The sequence below is a fragment of the Peromyscus californicus genome, unplaced genomic scaffold (genome assembly GCF_007827085.1).
Source record: "Peromyscus californicus insignis strain IS unplaced genomic scaffold, ASM782708v3 Scaffold_5__1_contigs__length_169319896, whole genome shotgun sequence".
Taxonomy (NCBI): Eukaryota; Metazoa; Chordata; class Mammalia; order Rodentia; family Cricetidae; genus Peromyscus; species Peromyscus californicus.
Window position 1 is genome coordinate 168,493,771 of NW_026294573.1, and position 26,667 is coordinate 168,520,437.

The following is a 26,667-nucleotide window of genomic DNA, read 5'->3' on the forward strand; positions in this document are numbered from 1 at the left end:
TCAGCCTCTTAATGCTGAGATTACAGACATGAGTCATTGCGCACTTAGAAACATATACATTAAATGCAAGTGCTAATACGTCTTGTACAGTGTTTTTACTTGCTTCAGAACTATTTGGTTATATTTGAGGATTTAATTCACTAGTATAGTGCATTTGGTCTATTTCCACCCTTCCTTCTTCCCCTCTAACTCCTCTTTGTCTCCCTATCCATCTCCTCTTGAATTTACTACCTCTTCTTTTATAATTATTTCTGTTTTACACACACACACACACACACACACACACACACACACACACACACACACACACTACTGAGTTCGATTAGTATTGTACATGGAGAGGAAGGCTCTCTAGAACTCATGGCAACTTGCATCACCACATACACTCAAGGCCACTTAGGTCTCAGCAGCAGCCCGGATCCTTCCGTTCCATGCCTCCAGCAGAAAAGAAAGCCAATAATGTATGCTGCTGATTCAGCTCCATAGTTGGCACTCCATGTCTCCCAGGCTCAGGATCAAACTTTCAAAGAGTCCAATTTCTTACATTGACAGTATTGAAACTTTCCTAACAAGTTTTAGAATGTATTTTTATCTTTGATATATAAAATTATACATTAGGTAACTTTTAACTTGTATTATCTTAAGAGCTACTTAATGCTATTATACCAATTTCATTAGTTAATGTGTTTCAATTTGATTAAAATAGAAGTTACTGATTTATTCTGCTAAGGTTATTAAATGGGCATTGAAGCTTTATTTCCATGGCCACGGGTAAATTTTAAGTGTTTAACAAGACTTGATAGGTTGATTAAATGTACCATGATGTATTTATATGTTCAAAATAAAATTTGGGTTTATTACATAAATTAACATTTTCTTTTGACTTTTTCTCATACTGATTTTTATGATTTTAGATTTAAAGTATAGTCTGATGTGTTGAATGTAGAATTAATATTATTCTTAGTTACTTGGTATTTGTATCCTAAGCTGCCCCCAGCAGCAGGATAACTATTGGGGCCTTGGTTGGCATTTAGCCTGGGCTTCGTTTGACATGCATTACCTCAATTCACGTTCAGATCAGTTGCCAAGGTGAGACTCAACATTACCCAGCTCTGACCTCACAGCTTGTATACTTCCAAACAGTGTTGTGTTACTGTTAATTAAGTCTTTTAAAAGTCTGCGCATTTGTTCCCAAACGTCCCCGTTGTTAGTCTTTCTTCAGTCATGTAGACCAGACATGGAGCATGCCAGTTGGGTACTGTCCTGGTCTGAATGAGAAATTCCCCTATGTGCTTGTGTAGTTGATCACTTGGTCTTCAGTTGGTGACATTGAAGTGGTGACATTAAGGGCTGAGTTCTGTGGGATGTTCTGTATGGCAAATGTGTTGCTAATTAGTCAATAAATAAAACACTGATTGGCCATTGGCTAGGCAGGAAGTATAGGCGGGACAAGGAGGAGAATAAAGTTGGGAAGTAGAAGGCTGAGTGAGAGAGACTCTGCCAGCCGCCATGATGAGAAACAGCATGTGAAGATGCCGGTAAGCCACGAGCCATGTGGCAAGGTATAGATTAATGGAAATGAATTAATTTAAGCTGTAAGAACAGTTAGCAAGAAGCCTGCCATGGCCATACAGTTTGTAACCAATATAAGTCTCTGTGTTTACTTGGTTGGGTCTGAGCAGCTGTGGGACTGGCAGGTGACAGAGATTTGTCCTGACTGTGGGCCAGGCAGGAGAACTCTAGCTACAGCTGAGCATTGGTGGAGGAGCTATGTCCACGAGAGGTGGGTTTTGAGTTTTTATAGCCTGATGGCACTTCCTATTCCCCCATCCCTGATTCCTGTATGCAGCTTCCTATGTCTGCCTCTCTGCCATCCCTGTCTGTTGCCTTGGCTTCTCCACCATAACAGAGTCTATGCCTCTGGAACTGAAAGCCAAAGTAAACCTTCTCCTCCTATGTTGCCCTTTGATTCTATCTCAGTAACAGAAATAACTAATACAGTTACACTTCATTGAGAAATGACAGAAGTTTAGTTTAAGTGAATCAGTGTGCAGCACCAGGCTGTTGCTGCTTGTCTAGTTACTAGTATACACAGTTACAAAATCCTGTGGTGGGTACCACACTTACATTAATTAGCCTCAGAGATGCTCACAACACCCCAAGTGGTATGTCCAAATATCATAGTGCAATTTTATTCACAAGGAAATTGAACCTTTGAGAGATCATTAACTCTCTGATCCATAGAACAGTAGTGCCTGGAATTTAACTGTTATGTTTTCTGGTCCTAAAGCTAGGTTTACATTTGCTCCACAACCAGAGCATTTCTCAAAGACTAGTTGGAATACACTGACTTTACCAGAAGTAATCTTACATTGTAATCCCAATTGAATGCTGAAAAGAAGTAATACCGTGTTTTGATGTATTAGATAGTCAAGGATCCTTCAGTCATTGAACTCAGTAAGTACTCTACTGAGCTATATCCCCTTTCTTCCTTTACTTCTATTTTGAGATAGGGTCTCACTGTTTCCTCATCTGGACTTGAACTCATTCTGCGGTCCAGTCAGTTTGTTCTGTTTCCAAGGTGACTGGCCTCAGTCACTAAGCCCAGCTGCTTTTTTTTTTTTTAATTTAAAGGACCACCGTGTCTGTAGTATCACAAAAAAGTCTGAAAATTCCTGTAGAAGCTGAATCATTGCTTGTCATGCAACACTAGTCACAGCAGAGACACTAACTCCTGAGAGGAACACTGTCGCCAGGCAGGACCAAAATGTCTTGCAATTTCTAAAAATGGCATACATGTTGCTTGGTACCACCATGCTTACCAGCGCCGAGAAAGCTTACTTGACAACATTGTTGGCTGTCCATGTAAAACATCATCCCTTGCAAAACAGCGATGCAGCCAGACCATAGCCAGAGACTCAGCTCCAACAGGGTGGAAGCTGTGTCTCCTTCCTGTGCCAGCCTAGTGCAGAGAATGTCACACTTTCAGTAAGCAGGGGTCAGTTAACTAACTAAAACTAATTTAAGCACAGCCAGAAAAACATGTAAATCATCACATGCAGAATTATTAAGGCAAATTATGCCCATCAAACAGGAAAAAGAGCTTGTTGTCAGCGAGCGGTTATGGGAATTAGGTGTCCAGACAGAAAGAGCCAGGAAGAATCCTCCCCTCTTTCACTCTGCTTTTGTGTGTGCCATTGTTCCAGAGCCACTGCTCCGAAGTGACACAAGGACGTAATTCATCCTCCTACATATGGACCAGGAGGTAACACAACCCAGGTCCATTATTAATTCTTTGTTTGTGAGCTCTTAACCATGTAATTGTTTTAACGACTAGCAGGTGGCTCAGAGTTCCCGATTTGCAGGACCTTAAACTCTTGGACGTAGGGAAATTAGTCGATGTGAGAGACTTGGGGCTCTGAATAAGATGACAAAACACTCCCTTTCACAACAAATAAGACAGACAGCTCCCTGGCAACTGAGCACGGTGGGAAGGCAGTGTGGAGGGTGATCCAAAAAAGACAGAAGCCAGCATTCTTCCTGTGTGTGCTTGCTTCCCAGGTCAGGGAGAGCAGAGGTCTTCCCGGATATGTACACTCAACTCCTCTTCACAGCGTCTCCAGCTTGGAATGAAGATGGAACACGTAATTCAACTGGTGCCACCACCACTTTCCTGATGCATGCTACCTCGGGCCATGCTGTTCAGGCTCAGGTCAACCCATTCACTTCTTTTCCATGGATGATGGTTTCTAGAACTCCAAGGAACCCTCTTATAAACTGAGGCTAATGTTGCAACTGCCTTCTGCTATAATGTGCCAAAAAGTAAGGGTTTTTTGTTGTTGTTCTTTTGTTTTTTGTTTGTTTATGTTTTTTGGAGACCAGATGTCATTGTGTAGCCCAGGCTGGCCTCAAACTCTAGTACTTTCTGCCATCGTGCCAAGCTCAATCGACAGCCGGGGAGGTTTTGTCGTCCTTTTGTTTTCTTCCCGTTCCGTTCTTTCTTTTCCCAGGATTTCATGTAGCCCAGGCTGGCCTTGAAGTTTCAAGCTTCCCTGCTACCATACCCTGCTCCACAAGTGAGTTTTCCAATCTTGACTCACATCTTTAGAGTGAAGGGAGATTTTCCCCTCACAAAGGCTTTCTTGCCAAAATCATGGCAACTGAAGCCGCTGTTGGATTAGCATGTGGAAGCTGCACACTACTATCAAGTGGAATTCACTGTTTCCCATGTTCCACATGCTTGTGAAGGCAGAATACAGCCTCTCTCTATCTATATTATCTTCATGTCACATTTCATCTTTCAACATCCATCTAACTTTCACACATCCATGGAAGTGTCCAAGCAAAGTCACAGTGGGTTCTAACCAAGTTTCTAATTTTTAACATTGTATTAAGTCCACATATCAGATAATTCATCCATCTAAAGCGTTTAGTCCAATAGTTTTTGTATTCAGGGGTTATTTGCCAAGTTGTGCTATCCCCAACTTTAGAGCATTTTAAACACTCAAGGAAAGGAAACTCTACTTACTGCCAGCATTCCAAATTTCAACTTCTATGTTTTGGGCATCTGTAATTTTTAAAATTGCATTTATTCTTGTGTTGTTCATGTACATACATGAGCCATGGGAAGATCTCGAGACAATTGGCAGGAGCTGATCCTCTCCTTTTATTATGTGAGTCTCAGAGATTAAACTTATAAAACTTGGCAGAAAGGATGTTTTTCTGACAGAACCACCTTGTCAGCCACAGGCCATCTGTAATCATACAGACCCCCAGCCAGACAGGGTTCCATGGAGTTTTCCTGCTTGCATTTTCCTCTTTCTAGATCATACAACTTTTACTCAGGAGGCTAAGGTGTGAGAAGCAGCAGCAAAATGGGCCCTAGTTTGTATTAGTATCCTTACCTCAGCTCCTCTCCTCTCCCTTCTCTCCCCACTCAGAATCCAACAAAGAAAACATACTAGAAAACTTTGATCGATCAAGTAGCCTTCCTCAACTCTGCACTGTTTTGTGTGAATCAATTTTAGAACATTCTAAGAATCATGGGAAACATCACCTGCAGCTTTCAGGTTCTGAGGTGAGTCTGCTCAGAGGACCAGCTGGTCTTTGGAGTGGCCATTGACAGAACCTTGACCTTTGGCCAGATGCACTTTCAGTACTCTGTTCACAGTGGGTCATGGACTCCTCATCCAGAAATTAACTGGGGGATCTGTTGGGGTAATAGAAGTACTGAGAGCTGAATTAAATTGCCCAGAGCCTCAGCTAGGAAGTAGCCAACCCAGTATTCAAACAAAGCCTACCTGGTTCCATGTCGAAGTTTTAGTGAATATTGTCTCTGCATCTTATTAACAACAATAATTGAACACCACTTTCCCCACAATACGCAGTCTTAGAGCTCATGTTACTTATATATATAAAGCTTCTCGTTGGGGCTGACTTCCCATGAGTTTTTGTTGTTTGTTTATTTTTGTTTCAATAGTGGGCTATGCAATGTTCAGAGATCTTGTTTCTATGTTCTTCTTTGCCACATCTCCACAAGCTAGCCACTCTACGGTAGTCCACAGTTCAATTGCCTGTGTATACCTGCATGAGTTGTAGAAGTCTTGACTATTGTGATACATGGCTACTGTGTCTCTGTGAACTACAATCAGCCCTCAACAGAAGTACCCCTGGGGAGACATGGGAGTCATTCTCTAAGCTGTTCCATTTTTATACACAGTTGCATACTTCATAACAACATTTTGTTCAGTGATAGACTGCATAGTCAATGGAACTGGACTATACTGGAACTGTAACGTGCTTATAGTTTAGTGTCATGGTAGCCATCCTAACACCATAGCACAACAGATTAATCACGTTTGTCATCGTGCTGGTGTGAATAAACCTACAAGTCATATAAATGTATAGCACCTACAGTTATGCACAGTGTGGAACACGTGATACTGATTGTAGATGGCAGTGACTGGCATATTTGCTTTTGTACATTTATCATCCTTTTAGCTTGATTCTTTCTGCTTACAAGGAAGACATTTGCTGTAGAGCATCATGCCAAGTCACTCAGACATCAGCCTTCCATGGATTATGTTGACTGTGTTGCTGGTTTTCATCAAAGATCATCTTAAGGAAGTGGCTTAAATAACATGTAGGGTTCTGTTATTGTACTCTATGTTCTTTGAACATGGTCAAATTGCTTAATGATGCAGAATGTGCCCAGACACCATTAAACAATACGTGGTGCTAGGGATTTAACTTAGTGGTTACAGTGGTTTAAATGACAACATCCTCCATAAGATCAGATGTTTGAACACTCAGTCCCCAGTTGGTGGTGCTGTTTGGGGAGATTTAGGAGGTGTGGACTTGCTGGAAGAAATGTGTCACTTGAGGTGGGCTTTGAGAGTTAAAAGATTCATAACACTTCTAGCTATCTTGCTTTGATTTGTGTTTGTGGTTCAAGATGTGAGCCCTTAGCTTCCTGCTCCAACTGCCATGCCTGCCTTCGTCCATGGCTCCCCAACACGATAATCTTACCCCTCTGGAATCAAAAGCCCAAATAAAGTCTTTCTTTTATAAATTGCCTTGGCCATAACATCTTATCACAGCAACCAATAAGTAACTAATACAGAGGTAGAGCACTTGCTAGAAAGTGCAAGCCCTGGATTGAGTCACCAGCATCTGGGAGCTGGTGACCTCAAAAAGATGATGACTCCAAAAGGGGAGGCAGAGGAATTAAGCAATACATGACTATATACAAAGAGGCATATATAAATGTTAAGTATAGGTACTTGGAATGTATGTTAGACATAAAGAACACATATGTTGGAAAAATATATATGTACATACAGAAAGGGACTGAATAAGGCCCAACATGTCATCTCACACAGCCTTCATGGCAGCCCTGTGAGGTAGTTATTGTCTTCATGTCCAGAGTCCAGAGTGTGGCAGGAGAGTTGGACAGAGGATGAGGCCAAAACCAGCATCTGAAAGAAGCCAGTTATGAGAAAGATAGGCTGGAGACACTTTCCAAGGCAACGTTATGCACAAAAATAGTAAGTACAATACAAATGACCTACTAAGGTCCCGGTTCTCTGGGAATAGCAGACAGGGAGCTTTTGACCTTTCTTCTAGTCCCATGTCACTTCCTTCCTTGGGATGAATTTCTTAAGAAACTGTCTCTGATTCTACCACTGTCCACATGTCCATGCCAAATTTACTTTTGTGGGACAGAAGAATCTGGAAATCTCAGTGGATATGTACAAGACTCTGTTATCTGCCCATGTCAAGAGTTGCCCATAATACACAGCTAGAATCAGTGTTTAACTTCATATGTCTTGATCCAGAGATCCTGACAGGGCTGTCTCCACTTTCAGTAAGAATTGTAGCAGAGTTACAATAATTGAAGCATTGTGATACTGCGTTGAGCTTTTCAACACTTTCATTTTAAGTTCTACAGTGTAGTACAGTATTCTATCTCTTTTTTAAAATAATACTTTTCATTTATTCATTGGAAATTTCATGCTTGTATATAACGTATCTTTATCATATCCACCCCTACCTCCCTTTCAATTCATTTCAGGAATCCCCTAACACATCTTCCTTGCAACTTCATTTCCTTATTTCACCCTTTTCAAAAAAATCCATGGAGTCTAATTAGTGACACTTATATGTGTATGGCATAGGATAATCTATTGGGGTTTAAGCAATCTACAAGTGACCACCACCTCAACACACACATAAAGAAAAGTGACTCTTTCCCCCAGTAGCCATCCACTACCAATAGTTCCTCAGCCAAGGATGGAGTCTTGGTAGCTACTCCCCCATCCATGCCAGAAATTTTAAACCACTTCATCTTGTGCGGGTCATGCTTGGGTAACCATGGCTGCTGTGAGCTCATGTGTACAATGACCATGTCGTGTGCAGCATCCAGCATTTCCCAGTATTCTTCTCCATCCTCTGGCCCTATTGTTCCCTGCTCCTTCTTCCTTCATGTTCCCTGGGTCTTGGTGTTGGAGTGGGTCAGGTTGATAGAGATGTCCCGTCTATGGCAGATTCCTCACAATTGCTAACCTTCAGCTCTTACAATAGCTATGAGTCTCTGTATTAACCATTCCCCCACCACAGTAAGAAGCTTCTCTGACCAAGGTTGGGAGAAGCACACATCTATGACTCTAAGCATAAATATTTGGAAACAGTTTGACAATATGACCACTAAGCAAGACAACAGCAGTCAGTTTTCCCTAAGGGCCTGACATCCCTCGACATGGTTTTGACCATGTCTATAGTTACCAGGTGTTGAGGTTCCTTCTGTGGAGCAGGCCTCAATCCAATCATGAGAATGGCTGATTATTAATAGTCTTGCCACTATCCACTGCTTGGTCTTATCTAGCAGGATAAAGATTCTGTCAGTATTACAGAATGCTGGATTCAGAACTGGGCAAGACCGTTGATGCCTTTTCTCCACTACAGGGCACCTTTTGGCACTGTAAGAGCTGGGAATCAGAGAGAGAATTTCCTGATATTTGTTAAATCTTCCAATAAATTCATCCAAGGGACTCGCCACTTCCACAGGAGCCAAACAAGCTTTTCCTGTGCATGTGTATGGCTCTGATTAACTGCCTCCCATTTGAATACGAAGAACAACACCTGCCTGGTGGGTTTGCATGATCTGATAGACACACTGTGGCCACACTTTCCAGAGTCCAGTGCACAGAACAGCCTCAGTTCGAGTGGACGTTCCTGTGATTACACAGTGGGGTTTAACACTGTGAGGCTTCAGAGACACAAACGGCCTGGCCAGACCATTCATTGTATTTTACATCAAAATTTGCATTTTAAAATCTGAAGCCTCTCCTTAGGTTAGAAATGTCCTCTTATTAATTCACAAAGGAGAACAGTATTACAAAAATCCTTTCCGCCCATGTCCACGGCTCACAACTAAATTGGTGAGCACTTGCCGTGACACGATGCTTTCAGACTTCCATGTTGCCCGTAGGAGACAGTGAACTAAGTCTTTAGTGTTACCTTTTGGAAAGGCAAGATGGCCTGTGAGGAGGTGCAGGGGAGAAGATCTCTTGGAGTGCCAATTTGTCTGAGGGCTGCAAAACAAACAAATGGTAGGACAGCAAGACAGGGGACCAGTGAGGAATGACGATTAGATGTGACCCAGAGAGAATAAAACCCAACCCCAAATAGGCTGAACACATCAACTGCTATTAAATCATGGCTTTTATTTTTCCCTCCTTTGCCCTCTTAATGTTTGGTCTCTCAATAAATGAAAGGAATCATTTGAAGTGAGGGTCTGGAGAAGGAGGGCCTCTGACCCCTAGCTGGACCACAGAGATCAAAGGCAAGCCCATATGTGTGAGATATTATCTTTTCAAGGCAAGTGGGCTGCTGTTTGGTGATGCAGCAGTGTGGAAACAGACAAATAGCCAGTTAGTGACCACTGAGGAGAGATGATGGACGTGGGGGCCGAGCCGAAGGAAGGGGAGAGTCTGAGGGGACAGCATGCTTCTGAGGCCTTTGTATTTTGTTTTGACTCTTGAAAATCCTTCCACATTTGGGCGCATTAATTACTCAACTTGCAACTTAACTCAAAGCCACCTTCCATGTTTGGAGTGAATAGTCACCCTTGCAAACACACTCCTTATTTCTTTTTTTTTTTTTAAGTCTCACTTATCTTTAAATGTAATTATTTTATTTTGCAAGGTGAGACTATGACACAGACTTGCCACAGAGATGAACTCATGGCTAAAATCTTCACCAGCATGTTTCACGAGAAAAATGCCTTCTATGCAATCTCAGTTGGAAAGCAGAGAAGCTACCCCACAGCTACAGTGACATTCAATACATAGGAAGGTTATGATGCTCTTCCCCTCTCTGGCTCTGCCACCCGCCCATACATAATTAATCCCGGGGGCAGCCGGCTCTCCTTGTTCTTTCTGGGGATGCTGTGCTGACAGGAGGATGTTGTCAACTCCTACGAATCACCACACAGCTTAGAAGCTTTCAAGGGTCTTGGTCTACACACTGTCCTTAATCAGTTTGACTATTATTGGTCCTCAAAAAAAGAGGGGAACAGACCCAAGGTGAGATGGATTTCAGCCTGTGTGGTTGAACTTGACCTTTCTATCATTTTTCCTCACTTGCACTCTGTGGTGATGGTTCCTGTGGGGCAACTGGGCTGGTCCCAGTGGGTTCTGCTGCCTCGCTCCCTCCTCAGCATCCCAGTGCTTCCCTGTCTCCCTTCCTCCCTCCCTTTCTTCCTTCGTCTCTTCTCTCCCTCTTCCTTTCTCTCTTTCCTCTTCCTATTGAGGTCCTGCTCTCTCCTTACTGTTCTCATAGCCTCTTCCTCAATGTACTGCTCTTTCCCCAGTTTCTTCTTTGTCCATGTTCTTGGAGATCTAGCCAGCACCTTTATGGGGTAGGGTGGAGCACAGAACAGGATTTTCTTTTGTTAATATGTTCATTAAGATCTCCTTTTTTGTAATTAATACTCTTTTCTATATTTTTTAATTTTATTTTTATTATTTCTTTTTAAATTTTCCATTTCAGGGAGATACTACAAGGGTGAAGGGCAGATACAGAGGGACTAGCAAATGAGTAGGCTTGGGGTTCATGATGTAAAATTCCTAAAGAATCAATAAAAAATTACTTTTATAAAAAAGAAAAAGAGAAAAAATTCCTCATTTCTACTTGTCAGTTTATCCTGGCCCCCGTTTTTGGGACACAGACACACATATATACACTGACATATGCACTAACATAGACACACATAAAACACTGAATTAAAATATATATGCACATGCCAATACATGCCAATGAATACAAGCACATGCACTAACACGCCCCCAGCATACAGAGTACTACTCATGCTAATGTAAATACATGATTAGAGAAATCAGAACACACAGCAACACGTATAGTGTGATGAATTGATGAATACAAAACTAACACCAGCACATATACACAACAACATACACCAGTACACACCAACACGCATGCTAATACACATACACTAACACACATCAGCACACACACTAAGGAGAGTACTACATATAGCAACACACAGCACATACTAATAATACACACACCAATAAACACACTAGAGACACTAGTACATATACACTAACCCACACACCAAAGCACACTAACACCTATGCAACCCAACACACATGATGACGAACAAGACAAACAGAGCAGAACCACTTCTAAGCCCTGGAATGTGTTTCTGCACTAGCCAGTTGACAGGGCCCAGGAGTAGGTCCGGATTGCCAGGAAGTTTATAGGGTCACCTGCAATATCTGCTGACAGCTGAGCTGAAGGAATCCTTGCTACTCTCTTTGTGAACACAACTTGCTGTGATGCTCTTGTTGAAAACAAGGTCATTTCAGTTGGAATGAAACAAGACAGCAAGGAGGTTTCCGGCTTCCACTGTGAACCTGGTAGCAGAAACTTGCTGTGAGCTCGTCGCAATAGTTGGTGAAGGCACAGTCACACAGCAAGGGAGCTCTCAGAAACCAAACATAGTATCTCACTCACATGACACTCAGCATGTTCAGGTACCATAGATAACGGACGACCGAACATCAAAAGAAACAGACCCACACTAGAAATTGTTAATCTCATTAGTAAGATCTAGCACGTAGCCAGTTCATGCAGGCTTAGCAATGATGAAAAAAAAAAGTGATCTGGAACCCACCACCACAAAAAACACACATGGTCTGTCTAGACAGTTTTAGACAAAAGAAACTCATTTTCTCTGGGAGGTGTTGAATGAAAAGGCACTTGGGGTTGTTTGAAGGAGGAATGTAGGGGTGGGAATCAGAGGGCTTGAAGTGAACAGCCTGTAACTAGCAGGATCTAACATGACATCTACATGTAGAACCCCCCTAAGATATCCCTGCCACTAAAATCAAGAGGATAAAGAATTATTTTTCTTTGAAGTTCATCTTATCACCCTATTCCTCAAGTAGAGCATAAAAAGCAACTTTGATAATTTAGTACAAGAGCATTTTATTTTCCCCCAAAGGAGGAATTATGCAAATGTACTTTCCACTTACAAGCCACCTAAATGAAACACTGCCTTTTATGCTAACATGAGCACAATCTTATTTCAGCACCGTTGTGGCCACACCATAGGCTCTAGGGCCTGATGCTTTTAAGCCCCTGATAATAAGAGCCATTTATCGATTTCTGAAAACAGATTCCCACTGGCTCCAAGGAAGATCTCTGCTATGCAAATCTCAGTGTCAAAAAGATGAGCTGATCGCTCTTTTAACACTCGTTCCCACTTGGCTTTCCCTGTATTGTCCTAATGTATCTTAGAAACCAGAGAGGCAAATTCTTGATATTTATTTTCATTTTTATTTATTAATTTTTTTGCCAGACAACTTTTAAACTGATTGTTACCTTTCCATCTAAGACACAGGGATCCTTCTAGTAGAAAAATAAACTCAAAACTTTTACTCCCAATAAAAGGCAGACAGATTGATAGGATGTTATTCAGCAAATCAAGTACAAAGGATGTGTTACTTGTCAATAACAGATGAAAAAAATCCTTGCAAAATCCCTTGAAGGTCCTTGCTGGCAGCTCATGGCATGACCTTTTGGAATTTTCCCAACTTCTGGAATTCCTTCTTTTTGAAGGGGGAGCTCACTGTAGCAGGACAAGCTCCTGTCCTATCAACTCAGATGCCTCTGTCCCATAGCACAGTGAGGTCCCGAGGAGTAGAGCTTTTGACCCCTAGCACCTAGCAGCGTTTCAAACTCAGTGTTCGTGTTTGTTCGGATACATTGCCTCCTATTTCAGAGCAAATGGAGGTGGGAGCAGTTGACTGGATTCCAAATCATGTTTTAGTTCATGTCTCAGTACTGTGTGTTAATTACTACAGCTTTGAAAGACAGAAGACTTAGAAGCAAGCAGTACTCAGTGACTTACATTGATTGAGATATTGATACAATTTATGTGATCTAAAAAAAATCAATTACTTCTTGGCCTTAAAACAATTCTATGCTATTCTACATTGGAGAAATATTGCCCAGGAGGAGCCATTATAAAATGCCCAGATGGTATGCCTTCTTTGATTCATTGAGATATGGGGGTTTTTGTGAGGTCTATTACACTTATTTTATTGTCTTCATTTAACTTCTTTATCAGTAGATTTTGTGATGTGTATAATAGAATTCTGTATATATACAGACATACATATAGATACCTGTGGTATGCTAATAAAACTGAGCAAACACATATGGTCACACAAGTCTAGAAAACACAGGTTTTTGATATTTCTTATTGTGTTTAAGATAAAGAATGTAAACATTTCCTAACAATATTTATGAGATTCTCCTATGTGCCAAATAGTATCCGAACCATTTGGCATAAACCTCCTGATGTAAACATGAATTATATGCTTCTCATAAAGGGCTATAGCTTCATATTGGAGATGATGAGTCTTCTGTATGAGTCTCCTATATGATTATGCTGTGTGAGCATTCACCCTGGCTAAGTCATATTCTGTCCCAAGGGCTAATTATATTAGGATGCAATAAATATTGACAAAAGTTTGCCAAGTCCAGTTTTGTAGATGAATAAAAGATGAGTTTATGAACTTTGTGAAAGTAAGTGTCCTGTTGGACCTCGTGACACCCAGCCAATGAGGTGGCACCATCAACAGCTGACTCTCAGTTGACACCTGTCATTGCTGAATGAATAAAGCAAGCCAGCTCATCAAGTAGCAATTCCACATTTCATCATCAGCCAGCTCACCAGATAACTGTAGATTTCAGGATAAAGAGTAGCAGCTTCCTTAGTCCTCAGGCACTTTAGTACAACATTCAACCTGAAAATTTTCCCTCTCGAGAACTTACCATCAGCTGTAGTCTGTTTCTGGTTTTACAGTACGAACTTTCGGTTAGATATTTGATTTATAACTCCTTAACCCAAATGAAAAACAGAAGTCCCCATTGGATGCTGTGTGAAGTGATAGCCCTGCATTACCATTCACATTCTGGAAAATTATTTCGCCTTGAGCTTGCAGTTACTGGTGATGCTTTATCGGGTAAGCAGATCACCGGCTTGAGTGCTGAGAAAACCCACAGCTAACAAATGGGAGATTTCCACTGACAACACTCTTACTGTCCAGTTCCCTTTGTTATTCAGTATGAGGGTCAAAGGTGCTGGCAAAAGCACAATGCCTTTGTCCTACAAGTACCCTCTTGACTTCCTTGTGTCATTCTGTCATGGTAAAAAGATCTGCCTTCATAGATTTTCCACAAGGACACAGTGCACAACGCCAGTCCACGGCTGGAAACGCTCAGCCTCAAACACTTCTCCTCACGGTAATGGAAGACCCACCACTGTTTCTCTCCTGTTATTACTCTCCTGGTGGGAGGCTTGGCACCCCCTCCCTGAGCCTCTACTCCCTGAGCCTCTCAGAGTAGGAGGTTTCTTCGAATTTGAAGAGTGCCACTGCCTGTTCCCGTTTTTGAAGTTCAGTTACATTGATCTGCTGAGCATTTTCCTCACCCATTTATCTTCAAGTCCTGATTTTCTTTTCTGACTCACATTCCTTCCAAATGTGCTTTAAGTCTTTAATGATTTCAGAATATTTGGGCCACTACTCTAACAAATCTTTGGGAGTCTCAGAATGGGATCTCTTTTTCTTGTTTTCTCTCTTTCTTTTTAATTTTGTTGAGACAGGGTCTCTCCATGTTGTCCCGACAAGCAAAGAACTCATAGCAATCCTCTACCTCTTTCCAAGGTTCTGGGGTTACAGTAGGAACACACAGCTGGCATCGGGCTTTAAACTGTTGCCAATCTTCTGGGCATCTTTACTTAACTCAAGGCTAGGAAGATTATTTTATATATTGTTTTCATTTTGTTATTTGTAATTTTTTCATTACCAAACCATTTTTTTTTTTTTTTTTGAGACAGCTTTGGCTGTCCCGGAATTAGCTCTGTAGACCAGGCTGGCCTCCAACTCACAGAGATACACCTGCCTCAGCCTCCCTAGTTCTGGGATTAAAGATGTATGCCACCACTGCCTGGGCTACCATACCAATTTTAAAAGACTACTTTTAATCCATATATTCATTCATTTGTTCCTTCAGACTACTTTTTGAATCATGTACATCTTGATTAACTTCATTAATTAAGGTCACTCAGCCAAGTGCAAACAGTAATATGAATTACACTCCTATAGCTTATAGACTCCTGTAGGAAGAAACAATAAGTGAATAAATCCAAAAACAAATACAAAGCTGAAACTTGTACAAGGGCAATGAAAGAACATGGGCCAAGAGAACATATAAAGGCAGATTTGATTTAATCTGGCAAATTGAGGAATGCTCCCCCTAGAAAGCCACCTGAATTCGGGATTTCACAGACAAGGAGGGTCTAAAAGAGGAAGTAAGAGATTCTTCAAACCCTCACATTACTCTTTGGCTAAAAAGCATTTCTTAGGGGGCTGAAGAGGTGGCTCAGTGGGTAGAAGCATTTGCTATGTGAGCATGAAGACTTGAGTTCAAATCCCCAGCACCTACCATGTGAAAGCTTAGCATGGCTATGTGCATCTGAAACCCCAGCACCGAAGAAAAAGACATGCAGATTCTGAGAGCTCGCTCACCAGCCAGGCTAGCCCAAATGGCAAGCTTCCAATTTAGTGAGACTCGTTGTCTCAAGGCAATGCAGAAAGATGCTTGATGTCCACACACAATCACATTCACAAATTGTTAGGAGTCTATTACATACCAGAGTCCAAGTTTGAGTCTGAAAACACAATGAAAAGCCAAGAAAAAAATCCTCCCTCTGCACTCAGTCCAGTGGGAAAGATAGATACTACCCACATCATCACACCTAACAAACTTTAAGTTTACAGTCCAGGTAAGGGCTATGAGGAAAGCAAGCAGCCATGAAGTCAAATCCTGGTTGAGCATCCCTAATCTGAAAGTCTAAAATCTTAGACACCTTCAGGAGGTCATAAGTAGACCTGGACCTGACTCCATGCAAGATGTTAAAGTGGAAATCACGCACACTGAAAGTATTGTATGCAATGATTTCTGGTGATGTACAAAGTTGTGTGTAACACAAATGAATTTGATTTTTAGACTGGAGTCTCATTCCCAAGATGTTTCATCATGTAGGTATAAATACTTCAAAATGTATCAGAAATTCAAATCCCTTCCAGTCATGGTATTTTAGACAGAAGATGATAATCAGCATGGATAGAAGCTTGTGGTCCCCCAGAAAGCAGCATAGGTCACTAGTTTTTGATTTGTTGCTAAGGACATCCTGAAGAAGGGGTGACAGTACTTTTGTGCTCTTCCTCATGAGCATACCAAATGAAGTACCCACAACCATTCTTGATGGTGTTATTTCTGCTGTCACCACTACCATTATTTTAGTGCTTTGTTTTGCTTTCTGCTTTTTGAGACATAGATCACATTATGTAGCTCAGACTGGCCAGGACTGACCACTCTTTTGTCTCAGCAACCTTCTGTGCTGGCTTTTCATTTTGCAAGCAGATACAAACACAGCTAGATTTGTTTGTGAATGCAAGTTGGTTGCATATTTTACCCCTTCTACTTGTCTTGTTCTGAAAGGTATTTTTCTTTCACTACAAATTATACAATACTGATACTTCTCTGCCTCTACCGAAGATTTCCCAAAGATGTGGGTCACCTAGATTTGGTCAAGTTATTTTCAACATAAAGTAGTTTCTGCTTGTTTTTTTTTTTAAATATTTACCTTATGTTTGTATTTTAAAATGTGTCTAAGTAAATGTATTTTATTTATTTATTTATATGTTTTAATTTATATGTTTATGGGTTTCAGGGGCACATAGACCATGTCAAGCGTGTGAAAGTTGCACACTTTCTGAAAACTGGTTCTCTTCCTATCCTGTGAAGTTCAGGGATTGAATCCAGATTGTTCTGTTGCTGGCAGTTGCCTTTATACACTGAGCCATCTCACCAGCCCCTGTTCGTGTTTCCTTGCTGTGGGATGTTCTGTATGTTAAATGTGTTGCTCTGATTGGTTAATAAATAAAACACTGATTGGCCAGTAGCCAGGCAGGAAGTTTAGGCAGGACAAGGAGAGAGAATTCTGAGAAGTAGAAGGCTGAGGCAGAGAGATGCTGCCAGCCACCGCCATGAGAAGATATTAAGATACTGGTAAGCCACAAGCCACGTGGCAACTTATAGATTAATAGTAATGGGTTGATTTAAGATAGAAGAACTAGATAACAAAAAATCTGCCATGGTCATATAGTTTATAAGAAATATAAGTCTCTGTGTGATTACTTGGTTGGGTCAGAGCAGCTGCAGGACTGGCGGGTGAGAGAGATTTGTCCTGACCTGACTGTGGGCCAGGCAGGACCAGGAAAACTCTAGCTACAAATGGCACCCAATGTGGGGTGCCAGAAGCACTGATATCTTCTATTTTCTTTGCATGGCTTTTCATTCCCTCATTCTTACCTCATCCCCTCTTCCACGTCAGGCACTTTACACTCAATGGCATCCTTTCCTCTTTCTGCTCTAGTTATATTTCAGCTTCTTGAACTGTTTGCTTTTATGTTGTGTAAATAGTGTCTTTAAGATTTAAATGTTTTATTATATGCTGGATGTCTCATAACTACTGCTGCTTTCACAGTTTACTACTTAAAAATATCTTTCTAATTGTTCCCCTTCCATTATTTTTGCCTTACTAACCGTGCCACCTGTGGAATTAAGATGCATGGTTTTTACTTCCGCAGTTTTCCTCCTTGTTGTTGGAACCTCCTAACATGAATGGATATTCGTGGTAACTTCTAAATTCAGATTGTCACACACTTCAATTTTTTTTACATGATTATGTTTAAGAACTCTCTTAATTAATTTCATATGCTCCGTTCTTGGAAGCAGACGTATCAGGAACTAAGGTCCGGTTCTCAGTCCCACAGTTACTCCATCTTCCACACAGATACAGATAATCATCCAAAGACCAGCTTGGCATGTACTCTGTGCCAGGCATTTTGGATACTAAGGAGGACCTCGAGGCTAGCTGTGATCTCTCAGCCTCACTGCTGGATCATAGTGCGGAGGACCACAGAGGTGCCTGGTCACGGTCATTATATGAGCTCATTTCAGTATCCAGCCTTCAGTCACTAATAAGTTGACGGCCTTAGAAGCCAAAGAAGCCAAAGAACTAGTTCTTGGAAACTTCTAGCAAGCTGCTAAAAATAAAAATTTTCTTTTCTATTTTTCTTTTTCAGTTTATTTGCCAGAAGTCTTGTCCAACTTTGTGATCCTTAAAACAAATAAAAGTACTGGGTGGAGAGAAAGGAAGAAGTGAAGAGACTTAATTAAAATGACTAGCTGTCCACAGAAAGGTCCTGTGGGGCATGAAATTTTCCATCATGGTATGATGTTGCTGAGAACTAACTGCCCAGACAGGTAGTATATTTCTCAGCATTCTTTGCCTGTAGAGCAATCTGTGTGTCTGGGCTCTGTCCAAAGGCATGGGTGAATGAACTGTGTATCCCAAACACTACCTTTCCCTCCCCTTTTCAATGGTTACCATACCCTAAAGCTACTCTGAGAACCACAGATTGGTAATAATGTGGGCATAGGACTGATATACAACTTGAGTCTTGTTCCACCACTTGGGGTTAAAATCACCTGTCTGGGAATGGCCCACCTGGAACTGTGATGTGAAGGAGAAAACTTTCCATTTTGTCAACTCTCTCATGCTCAGGTGACTCTCTCTATAGCAGTTAGTTAACATTAGCTTTACAAAGACATATTCACCCTGTAGATAATAAGGCGACCAGAAAAATGTGTGGCTTGGCATATATTTGTGAGAACTCTTTCCCCCTTCCTGTGACAAATATGAGAAATTCATCATCCATCTCCACAGCTCTTCAGTATTTAAGGAGTGGTATAAAAACTCCATAGCATTTGTAGATGACCAAAGTTTAAAGTTTATAACAGATCAACACCAACTTCTTTCAAATGTGAAGGGAGTGGGAGCCATTTTCAAGTTCTGCAGCACAAACCATATTGTGGTCATTTTTCAGCACATTAAGAGGGACCTGCAGTATATGAATGAAGAAAACGAGAATCCTGTCTCTAATTAAAATTAGCAGTAAAGAGCCCTAACTTAAGACCATCTGTCTATCTAGACTGAAATGCTTCAGAGAGAAAATTTGTATGAAGACCCCTTACAGATAAATTCTGTTGTTTTTCTGTCTGAGATCCCAACCCATGCTCCTCACAAAATGCACACTTTATGGACCTGATGGTAAGGTACTTTTCTCCCAACACTGTGCCCACTAGCAAACAGGAACAGTATTTCCAGATGCATCTTAAGTGGGAGCCTGCTTTCCACCACCCACTCTGCATAGCTGGAAAAGTCATAAACAGTCCTTGGATGCTGCAACCCGATCTTTCAATCTGCCATCACTGACGACAATTTTCTGCCTGATTGGGAGCATAATGTCTAAAAAGAAATTTCAGAGCCAGCCTTGGACAAGCTCTACTGTTGGTGACATCTGCTTTATTACCAATAAAAATGATGTATTGTGTAACAGCAAATTACTCAGAAAACAATTCCTAGACATCACCTTTGTGGTGGAGTGTGAAACAGAACTACTCCCTTTCCTGAATGTCAGGAGGTTTACAGAGGAGAAATGACCTATTGACAGTTACTCAATGAGAAATGTCCCTCCTCACACAGATATATGATGTTTAACTTCACGCACTTAAAACCCAGGGCAAAAGTCCAACAGAACCATCAGCCCGGTGCTTGCAGAGCCCAGCAGAATACAAACACACCCCTCTGTAGAGGAACACGATGCTGAAGAGCACACTGAGGGTGGGGGTGGGGTACACGTTCAACAAAGGCTGCTCAAGAAGAACACCATGTCAGCAATTCTTAGTCTTGAACGATAAGGCTGAGGACTGTTTTGAAATATCTCAATGAAGGCAGATTTGGGACCAAGAAATCCCTAAACATAGCAGAACATTTCCACTGCCCACACATTGCCGGGGCAAAAGCAAAGCAACTTAATCAACTTAAAATGAACATTTCTACATTTTTTTCTTCTTCTGACTTGGACAGGGCTGGGAATCACCATTAAATGACATAAACTTGGGTAACTTCATTTGATTGGATAAAGGCCTCATTGAGACACTCAGGAGCTACTGGTTCAAAAGGTGCTGGAATCTTAGTGCCAACAGTGAGTTAGACTGTCTGAATTCTACCCTTCTGCTTGTTTAAGACGTATATCTGTAGGTGTGCATGTATAGGGGCATATATGTACTTCTATGCATACGTTGTGTGCAAAAGGTAACATTCTTTTCTAAACTTTGGAATGCACTATTATGAGTCTGCTGAGAAACAGCCTCACATAACCTAACAGGATGCTGGCCCCTTAACTTTTAACACACTTCCCCAATTAAGCATTGCAGGCTCCAGACTTTAACAGCTGTCTGCAGCTGTTGAAAAGTGATTTATCATTGTCAAAGTTTGTGACCAAAACATTAAAAGATTTTCTTTTCTTTATGTTTGGCAGGCTGACTTTCATCTGTATAGCTATCCATCCTCTTTAATGCTTTTTATTCACAGTTGCAATAAAAAATGAAAGAAAAATATTTTACTGAATAATTTTGAATTTTATTTCCCTCACACAGAATGATTTAATGATTTGTGAGAATCTTTTGTGTAAGAGAATATTACTCTGAAAAATATTTGTTTTGTTTTATGGAGAGAAGTATAGAGTTTTGCTCAAAAGCCTTTTGATAGAAACCTGATTTTATTCATGCATAGGACATTCTTTTAAATTCTAAAAATGTTCAAAGAAATCTAAAACCATTTCCCTGTTTGAATATCAAAAATCTTCCCCCTTTTAAACTGATGTCAAAAGAGACTTCCACATCAAACACATAGTGTTTTCACTGTGTCCTACTCTGCTTTGAAAGGAAGCCTTATTACCTCAAAGTTAAGTGGGAGAACCCTGGGAGTACCTGCACCCGGCTCCCACTTTGTATCCTTGCTCCACTGGTCCTGGAGCAGCAGCTGAATGGAAGGCTTTCTGTTGTCTGTCCTCTCCTTCTCCTCCCTGTAACTATTTATCTAAAGTCACTGGGAATCGGATACTGCTTGAGTTTGCTGTTCATCTGTTTAGTCAACAAGCTCAGGTGCCGTGTGTGTGTGTGTGTGTGTGTGTGTGTGTGTGTGTGTGTGTCTGTCTCTGTCTCTCTGTGTCTGTGTGTGTGTGTCTGTGTATGTGTATGTTACTTTGGGGTGGCACCAGGGCTCCCCAGCATGCTTGACAACAGCTCTATCATTAAGATATCTCCCCAGCAACCCCCATTTTTGCTTTTAGATAGTGTCTCACTAAGTTGCTCATGGTGACCTTGAGGTCACCCTCTAGTGCAAGCAGGCCTAGAATTTGCCATCGTCCTTCCTCAGCTTCTTGAATATCTCAGACTACAGGCCTGCATCACCAGGCCTAGCCCAACAAGTATTTCTTGAATACCTACTGTATGTAATGCCTTATTGGTGGCTACAAAGCAGATGTGCAGTCTGGGGCATGTCCTGCCCTTCAGAAACTCTGTTCTACATGTCAGTCAACACATAAGTCCTTCATACTTTGAACAGACTTGACAAGTCATGTCTAGTCTTTGTCATGTGGCCAACATAACCTTTTACTACTAAACCAATATTTTATTGTTTACTTTCTCAGGGTTCTGGGAAATGAAATGCTCCAATTTTACTCTGGAAAAGAGTCTGAGATCCATCCCCACCCCAATCTTAGCAAGGAGACTCTTCCCATGTTTTTCAGTGGATTCTTTGTTCACCCTGCTTTTGTCATGGTAAACAAGATCCACAGGCTGGAGTGAAGAGGATTCCAGGGTGCTTAAGAGGGACCAGCTACCTTTAATAAAGATATTTTAATTCTTTACCTGGCTCTCTGATTCCCCACCTTCACCCGCAAATATGGGAATCCTGTGTGTAGATCTCTCAGTGACAAACTAATCAAAGAAAAATAGCATAGAAAGCCATTATGAGGCAGGCCATGGAACCATGGACAAGGTAGAGATGGGAAAGAGAATGAAGTATGTTTGTGATCATTTACTGCCTTACTGAAAATACGGTCTGACCATTGAACGTAACTGCTGCATCCCAGCTCACCTTCAGTGACTCTTGGTTTTACTCTAGCCACTGTCCTCTCTGAGATAAGAGGAGTGAGGACTAGGAAGCCTCCATTTTAGCTTCCTTGTCTTAGACATACCCTCCATCTGCTTGCCTCCTTGAAGAACACACACTTGGCCTTTGCAACATTTTGTCTATAGATCTGCCCACTGAAAGATAATAATTTTCTTGAGTACCTTCCTGTTTTAACAACATTCCCTGGAGTGTTAGTACCCTGAATTATAGACGTGACAAGGGACCAGAAGACGGCTAGAGCTGCACATGCCGCTGTACTCATGACCTGCAAATGTCTTTGAAAAGGTGGGAAGAAACTCTAACTTTAACTCTTTTCTCTTTCCCATGCACTAGGGTCCATACCACAGGCGTTGACTTTCTGAGGACTGCGTAAGAGAAGCAAAGCTCCCAGAAGGATCAATCAATGGAGAGCTGGAACCAGATCAAGACACATGTGATGGCATCACTAGACATCTGCTGGTGTCGCAGGCTAATGTAAAACCTGCCATTCCCTCTTTCATGAAGAGATGGAGATATCCAGGAAATGGTCTCCTTTGTGCACCGGCTGACATGTCAGATACTGACTGAGGGTGGATCTGAGGACTGGAGGGCCAGACGGGGGAGAAAAGAGGGATTTCATTAATTTGCCTGATAAGTTCTCATTTTCTCAAGTTCAATAGAGGTTCCAGTTCAAAGTGTGAGGTGGTTTTTGTTGTTGTTGTAGTGTTTGTTTTGTTTGTTTAGTTGGCTGGTATTTGTCCTTATAAAATAACTATTTAAAAGACCATAGGGAATGTGATTTCACCAATTTATCATTAAGGAAAAGCTGCAGCATATCAAACTGTTTCCCCTTTTTGAGGGAAAAAGAAGGAAGACATTAGAAAATGAAGAGCCCCCAAAACAACATCTCTTAAGAAAAAGGCATCTCCCATATGCAGAAGGTCTAGTCCGGTCCCGTGCAGGTTCCACAGCTGTCGGTCTAAAATTCGTAAGTTCCTATGAGCTTGGTTCAGTTGTCTCTGTAGGTTTCCCCATCATGATCTTGACCCCCCTTGCTCATATAATCCCTCTTCCCTCTCCTCAATTGGACTCCCAGAGCTCGGCCTGGTGCTTGGTTGTGGATCTCTGCATCTGCTTCTATCAATTACTGGATGAAGGCTCTATGATGACAGTTAGGGTATTCACCAATCTGATTACCAGGGTAGGCCAAATGTGTAGCTGGATCTGTTTGAGGGGCCCCTGGCAGTGTGATCAGGATCTATCCCTGGTGCATGAGCTGGCTTTCTGGATCTCATTACCTTTGGTGGGACTCCTTGCTCACCCTTGAGGAAACGGGGAGGGGCTTGGTCCTGCCTCAACTGAATGTACCAGGCTTTGCTGACTCTCCATGGGAGAACTTACCCTTTTGGAGGAGGGGATGGGCGGGGCAAGGTTAGGTGGGAGTTGGATAGCAGCAGGAGGAGGGATGTTAGAGGGACCTGTGGTTGATATGTTAAAATGAATAAAAAATTAATATTTTAATAAACAAAAAATATTAAGCATTAAATTAAAACACTTGAAAAAGGCATTTTGAAGTTTTGGCTGTGTGTTTCCGGGATCATGAATCTGTGAGCTAATGCTCACAGAATCTGTGGTAGAATTCAGTTCTGCTGCTGAGCTTCATCTCAGAGGAGGAAAGTAGTTGCAACTCTTAAAAGTTTTTTTTTTCTGCATTTGTTTTCCTAACATCTTACTTCCTTTGAGTAACTCTCTAAAGCCAAAATCAGCAGTATAATTGAAGAAAAATATGTACAAGAAAAAGGGTTTTATGGATAGAACACTATTTTCTAAAAAAGACATCTCAAAACCATCCTAAGATAGTAAGACTCTGATATCCAAGAAGAGACTTGGAAAATAAAACCTAAGTTCTTTAATTATGTACTGAAGAGAACATTTAATCTGGAAGAGGTTCATACATAGATGGGAGCCTGTCCTGTGCATGGTAAAGCATTCTGCACATACGGCGTCTCCTGTTGCTACAGGTCCTGGGAGGCAAGCTGTATCTGCCCAGGGAGAGAAGTAAGTGCCAGACTCTTTGTGAGTCGGTGTGTCAGATGATGAGCTTGGTGCGTGGAGGAGGGGATGCTGGAACCATGCCAGGTGACGGAAAGGAATCCAGTCAAAGGGAAGCAAGACCGTCATCACTTAGGAAGTGCAAGGACAGTCTCTGATGATTGACTGTGCTAATGTTATTCTCTGAGTCCAATACAAAACAAAGCAGTCGGTGTGGAAAACACTTCCTGGGGGAAGTAGGAAAAGGTCTGTTATAAAAGACGCAGAAGCCAGGCGGTGATGGCGCACGCCTTTAATCCCAGCACTCGGGAGGCAGAGCCAGGCGGATCTCTGTGAGTTCGAGGCCAGCCTGGGCTACCAAGTGAGTTCCAGGAAAAGGCGCAAAGCTACACAGAGAAACCCTGTCTCGAAAAACCAAAAAAAAAAAAAAAAAAAAAAAAAAAAAGACGCAGAAGCATTAATTCAAGAATGAATAACAAAGGCTTTCTCCACATGCCCCAACTCCACTTGGTTGATTTGAGGGATGCCCTTATTTCATTTCTGCTGTTTTAATAAAACACCCTGACCAAAAGCATCCTACGGGCCAGAGAACTTATTTTCATCTACAACTCCAGGTGGTAGCAGGGAAGTCCCAGTGGTCAGAGATCAAGCAGCTGCTTGTATCACATCTGCAGTCAAGAGCAAAGAGAATATATGCACCTTGGGCTTGGCTGCTTTCAGCTAGCTTTCTTCACTCTCCTTCAAGGTTCGAGCCCCAGTCCAGGAAAGGGTGCTGCCCAAGGTAGGCTAGAATGGTTAACAGTAAAGACAAGCCCCCCTAGACGTGTCCAAACATCAACAAGATCTGGATAATTCCCATCACAATTCTCTTTTCAGATGATTCTATGCTGTGGCAAGGTGACGTTTAAAACTTGGTGAAACACTAGGTTAAGAAGGCCCATGAAACTATAGCTCAGCTCATCGGCAAAGAGATCCCTGGTTGATTAGTGATGTCTGCCTTGAGAAAAGAAAGGAATGGTAGAAGGGGTAGACTGGAATAAGGGAAGTGGACAAGAGTGCCGCCAAAGAAGGAGTGGTCCATTTTGATTTCTTTTCAAAACCGTTTGTGGATGTGAAGTAATGTGATGGTGTGAGAAATGGTGAAAATCAGGAAAATCTGATCTGAATGTAGGTATGTCCAAATCCATGATTAGACAAAGTACAAAAGGTGCTAGGGTCAGCGGATAGCTCTTCTCTGCACAAGAAGTGGGTCTTTGACCATCATTCCCCGTGTGTCCCTAGAGAGCTCTGTTTCTCCACCAAGCTGCTGCCACCCACCCCAAAGAGACTGATTGTTATGTACTAATATATATGTTTTATCTCTCTCTCTCTCTCTCTCTCTCTCTCTCTCTCTCTCTCTCTCTCTCTCTCTCTCTCTGTGTGTGTGTGTGTGTGTGTGTGTGTGTGTGTGTGTGTGTGTGTGTGTGTGTGTGTGTATCTATCCCAAGGATTCAGGTCACGTTCATCCCAAGGGAGGTGACAACAGATCATAAGGAAATAAAGTCATGCTTTTTCTGCTTCTCTCATGGTTGGAGGTGCCTGGCTTTTGCCACTAAAGCTTACCTCTCTGGTTTGAGGGCTCCCTTCTATAGCTAGCTACTCTCTCTGGGCCCTGGTGACACCCTTGCTTTTCCCACAATGCCTCCCACTACAGTAAGCTACTTCCAAGGTTTTTTTCCCACTGCCCCTGTTAGTCTCCTACATCTTACAGCTCTTTCATTACAGCCTCCTGAATGACCTTCAGAGATGCTGCATCATCTTCCCCCAGAACTGATACAAAGGCCCAGGGTTCCTAACCTCCTAGCATCCAGGGATACAGTACTTAAACAAAGCATACCAGTGAGCTATATGCCTTTAAGTTTCCTTCCTGCCTGTAATTCTTATATGGGGTTCCCTTCTATGATGTTATGCCAGCAAAATGCAAAGCACTAGACAAGTTAAGTTCATCAAGATGACCCCTTCCACTCTAACCCCCAAACAGAAACTGGCACAGTCTATGTCAAAATATTGGATCTGTCCCAGTGTGAAAGGATTAGGAGTGTGTGCAGTATAATCTTCCTTACCCATTCCTGTTGTTAGGTGGTAAAATAAGGAAGGATTTCTATAAATTTAGTCTTGAAGGAGAAAAAAATTTATATATATAAAATGTATATAGCTTACATATGTAATAAAAGCATTATATACAGCATAAAGCACCTCACTAACTAAATACTATTCTTCATATTGTCCCATAATTGGCAGGACTCAAACTTGAGCCCAAAGAAGTACCACAATGCCCACATTCTAAAGGGAGATTCAAGTAATGAAATGAAAACACCCTCACTACTGGGGTCAACCAGCAGATGGAAGGCCAAGGAGAAACACAGCACAGTGATATCTCCTGCTAATCC